This window comes from Aethalodelphis obliquidens, unplaced genomic scaffold (assembly GCF_003676395.1).
Source record: "Aethalodelphis obliquidens isolate GAN/ISIS:26980383/991018 unplaced genomic scaffold, ASM367639v1 scaffold137, whole genome shotgun sequence".
NCBI lineage: Eukaryota > Metazoa > Chordata > Mammalia > Artiodactyla > Delphinidae > Aethalodelphis > Aethalodelphis obliquidens.
In genome coordinates, this window is record NW_020838081.1 from 129,917 (window position 1) to 134,800 (window position 4,884).

At 49.2% G+C, this 4,884-nt stretch overlaps 1 protein-coding gene across 5 annotated transcripts in view; it reads right to left on the bottom strand.

Annotated features, from left to right (window-relative positions):
• Positions 1 to 4,201, bottom strand: part of SCML2 (Scm polycomb group protein like 2) — an 85,825-nt gene extending 81,624 nt beyond the window's left edge. For 2 of the 5 annotated variants that reach the window (XM_027099688.1, XM_027099691.1), the window contains exon 1: positions 4,066 to 4,176. The gene's annotated coding sequence lies outside the window, so the exon portion shown is untranslated. Of the gene's footprint in view, positions 1 to 4,065 lie in introns of all 5 variants that reach the window. The other 3 variants (XM_027099692.1, XM_027099690.1, XM_027099689.1) reach the window with 3 other exon arrangements.
• Positions 4,202 to 4,884: the final 683 nt, after the last annotated feature.

The following is a 4,884-nucleotide window of genomic DNA, read 5'->3' on the forward strand; positions in this document are numbered from 1 at the left end:
CGTACCAAAAAAAAAAAAAAAAAAAAAAAAGGTCACCTCTGCTATTTTTTAAAAAATGAGACGTTATCGCTACAGTAAAGTCATTTCTACTCTTAGAGTAACCAAAGCTCAAATTAGTTAGAGCCTGGAAAACTTATCACTAAATTATACCAACCTATTTTAATCTAAGAGCAGTGGTTTCTCTTATTTATTTCCCCAAGACGAAAGGATTATAAAGATTAAGACTCCAAGACGGGACTTACCTGGTGGCGCAGTGGTTAAGAATCTGCCTGCCAATGCAGGGGACACGGGTTCGAGCCCTGGTCCGGGAAGATCCCACATGCCGCGGAGCAACCAAGCCCATGAGCCACAACTACTGAGCCCACGCACCACAACTACTGGAGTCCGCGCGCCCTACAGCCCATGCTCCACAACAAGAGAAGCCACCGCAATGAGAAGCCCTCGGCAACTAGAGAAAGCCCGCGCGCAGCAACTAAGACCCAACACAGCCAAAAACAAAAAAAGACTCCAAGCCAAGGAAGGGTAAACTTTTCCTTTCAAAATGACCAACATTTGCCATTTTCAAAATTTCCACATCTTTGGTTCCTGAAATCATCAATCACTTCAAATTCTAAGATATTATATAGTAATTTTCAGACACTAATAATGTTCCTTAAATTCTTAGGGGCACTTGATTTGCTCACTCCAAAGTACAAAATATCTGGCAATGGCAGACCAATATTCATACCATAGCCTCATGGCTCTAACGTTGATGGTTAGCAGAGTTCACTTTGTTCATATCTTATACATCCTAAAAACCAGGAATATTACTAGGAGGAGACAATGAGACTCCCAGGGAGGTGACCTAATAGAGAACATGACCTCAGATTTCCATTCACAACTGGAATGAAAATTGCCCTGGCCTAAAGGGAAAAAAAGCAGCAGAGTAACCTGGCAAAAAAAAAAAAAAAAAACTAGAGGTGACTAATAACTCAAATAGCAGAGGATCCTTTGCATCCTCCAGTGTTCCAGTTACCAAAGTTCCAACAGTCATTTCTATTAACCCAAACAGAGGGGCAGTAAAATATTCAAGTGAAGTTTTCCTCCTCCCTCCCTTTCTCCCCACCCTGCAAGAGCTCAAACTAAAATTGGGATTTGGACCTTCCTTAAGTGGAAAAAGGGGCTACATCATTTTCATTCAAAAAATTTGGCATTTACTCAGTCTTCTCAAGGCACTTTACTATCATCAATTATTTCTCAGTGAGAGAGTGCAGGATTACCCTGACCATTTCACTGATGCGGAAACAGACACCAACAGCAAAGGGAACAGGGGCAGGAAGAGGGGCGATAGGAAGCATCTGGGAGGAACAGGCAGGCAGCTAAAAAGGAACAAACCCAAAAGAAAATGAGAGTCACATCTGGCTTAAAGCTGACCATCATAACCCTTGTTATTTTTTAGCTCAGAGAGATTTCTGAAACGTTCTGAAAACAGAAAGTGCTCTAAATTATCAGTTCATATCTTGTTACAGCCTAAACTTCTTGGTCATAGAAGTAAAGTTACTTAGCATTAAAAACTCACTATCCAGAGCCCATACTGATTTCAATTTATACCAGTAATTCATTTTCTCTCTCAAGCCTAACCAGTATGTTACCTGTTTGACCCAGAAAACAATCTCTCATAAAAATATATCTTTATATCAACGTAATCATAACAAAAAGGCACAAAGTTAATATCACATAAGTCAGAAATAATTCACAGTTCCACTCAAATTTTGTTTAGAGAATTATGACCAAAACATTGACTCCCTGAATTTGCCATTGAAATAAGAGGACTACTTGTTCTACATTCGTATTGATTTTCTTAACTATAACCTTGAAATTTTCAGGAATAAACTACTAATGGGAAGCCTTAAACACCCCAGAAACCAGCACACATAGCAGTAGGTTGAACTGAACCCCATACTACAGGCAGCACAGATAGCTAATAAAAATGTGTTGACTGAAGCATAAATCAAAAAGACTGACCAACTGCCTCATGAGAAACACCACCTCTTGAAGAGTGACTCCAGGGGCTTCCCTGGTGGTTCAGTGGTTAAGAATCCGCCTGCCAATGCAGAGGACACGGGTTCGAGCCCTGGCCCAGAAAGATCCCACATGCCGTGGAGCAACTAAGCCCGTGTGCCTCAACTACTGAGCCTGCGCTCTAGAGCCCGTGCTCCGCAACGAGAAGCCACCGCAATGAGAAGCCCGCGCACCTCAACGAAGAGTAGCCCCCGCTCGCTGCAAATAGAGAAAGCCTGTGCGCAGCAACGAAGACCCAACACGGCCAAAAATATATAAATAAAATAAATTAAAAATAAAAAATTCTATCCGACTGTTTTGAAGAATATGGATAAAGACATAGCCAAACAAATACAAGGCATCAGGTGAGAACTCAAACTTTTCTCAAAATCCCAATTGGACTCAATTCCAAAAGCTATTTTCACATTCCTGCCATTAAATATACAAAACCACAAACATAGTGAAAGAACGTTCATCCTTGGAAATACATTATTTAACGCGTAATTTAAAAAAAGAATGGCAAGAAAGGCAGAACTGTCATTACTGAAGAACATTGCCAAGCAGTGTTACTGAGAAAAATTAAATATGAGTCTATGAACTATCGTTATAATACAACTGCTTGTCATAGGAAGTTGTACTCCATAAATGTTACACATCTTATAATACTCTTTCCCCAAACTAGAAATATGAATAGCTCTGGGAGCATTAAAAATGCAGCAGCATCTGCAGTTGTTTTCGGGAAGAAAACCATCTCCAATAATTTCGCAAATCACATGATCAGAAGGAAGTATTCACTTTCCCTGTCTCAGTTTTCCCCTCCAAACCGACCCATTCACTTTTAGAGATGTCTGTCCTAAAGTCACCTTATAGGTACGTCATAAATGTTAATCTTCTAATTCTTCAAAGAAGAGGCTAACACCAAATTGTAAATCACACTTTATAATGAACGACAAACGTATTAAAACCTCTTTTTAAAAAAAATCAAGACCTTAAACGGGAACCTGTAACTAAATACCTGTGCTGCCCTAACATTTGGGGGGGGGGGGGGGAGGGGAAGGCGGCGCGAATTTTCAGCTCAGCCCTCAAAGCAACGTATAACCTCAAGACGCAAAATCTATTAAATTCGTCTACTCGCTCTTCCCCTGGCGATTCACACTAGGGTGTAGCACAACCAATATCCAGGTGGAAAAAGCGAGAACGGTATCTCAAAGTGAAGGCAACAGTGGTCCTTTGACCCACTCATGCCGCAAGTGCACGGCGGCCGCCTCTCCGCTCCTGGGGAGAGCTGGAGCCCGGCTCTCCGGCCCCCACTGCCACCCGCACCCCACCCCCAGAGCGGGCCACGCCTTCCCGCCCCGCTTCTCCCCCGAGGGCGAGCCACCGGCGCTGTCCCCCACCCAACCGCCCGGAGCCCCGGGCCGCGAGTCCAACGGACACCTGGCACCGGGACCCGAGCCCGCGCTCGGCCACAGGCGCATCCTTCCGCACTGACGTTTTACCTCCAAACTCCAAAAGTTATCTCACAAGTCCCCGGAAGGCTCCCGGGCGCGTTTCAGCCCAGACCACGCAAAGTCATCCCTACTCCTCAGCCCCGCCGCCCACCCGCGCTGTCCCGAGACCCCAGCCCGGCCCCATCCACGGCCGGAGGATGCTCTGGAGAGTGCTGTCCCAGATTCGGGTAAGGGGACGACTGGGGAAGAGAGGCCCGGCACCCGAACGCCGCGGGCGGGATGGGCCGGTGTCCGGCGACCGGGCCCCGGGTGAGTGAGGGGCGTCGCGGAAAGCGCTACATGGGGCAGGGGAGCCCCGGCCTTGGGGATGAGGCCGCCGAGGGGCAGGGGAGCTCTGACCTCGAGGGTGAGGCCACCGAGAGTGGGTGACCGGAGTGCGGGGCCGAGCTCGGGCCGGACCCCGCGGGGCGGTGAGGGGGCGTTCCGCGCGGGAGACGCGCCGCCGAGGACTCCCACCCGCCCGCAGACAACGGCTGGAGCCCAGACGCCACAGCTGCGCCTCTCCGGTACTCACGGGGCCTGGAGTCGCCACGCACCTCGAGTCTCGTCGGCGAAAAGAGGGAAATTCTGTCACACTGGTCCAGCGAGCCGGTACAGGTCTTCACGCCGCCGCCGCCATGTTTGAGAAGCCGCGCGCGGAGCCGCGCATGCCCCGCAACCGCCACCGCTGCCCCGCCCCCCGCCCCGCTGCCCGCGTGCCCTGGGGTTGCCGCAAGCTTGCCCTCTGACCTCGGCCGCGTGCGGGGCTCGAGCCCGGGGCTCAGCCGGAAGCCCGCGCGGGCGGTGGCGAGCGATGAGACTCTGCGGCTCGGGGAAAGCCCTAGGCAGTTCTCCCTCATCCTCCCCCCGCCCCAATCTGCCCTCCCGCCAAAAAAAAAAAAAAAAAAAAAAAAAAAAAACCCCCCCCCCCCCCCCCCCCCCCAACCCCGCGCCCCCCCCAAAAAAAAAAAAAAAAAAAAAAAAAAAAAAGCCAGTCGCAGCCCATGCACCCAAGACCATGGTGGGCCCCCAATTGGGAATCCAGGGTCCGCGTCAAGTTTCATCCAAGGGGAACTCGCTTCCCTTGGCCATCGACTTCGACTCTCGGCCACCGCCCACCCTCGCCACGCACCGAAAAGGCAGGCGCTTCCCTAAGAACTCAAGCAAGTTCGATGAGCACGGAAAAAGCAGCTAGTTAGAGCAGCTTGAGAAAAGCCATTCCTTCGCGGGTTGCAGCATAGTTCTTGAAACAGCTTTTCTCTTTTTCCTGTGGGTTTTTGCCACGCATTCCCCTCCAGCTCCACATTCCGGATTTAGTTGTTCCTCTAAACCCTGGTTTGAGATAACGGGAACT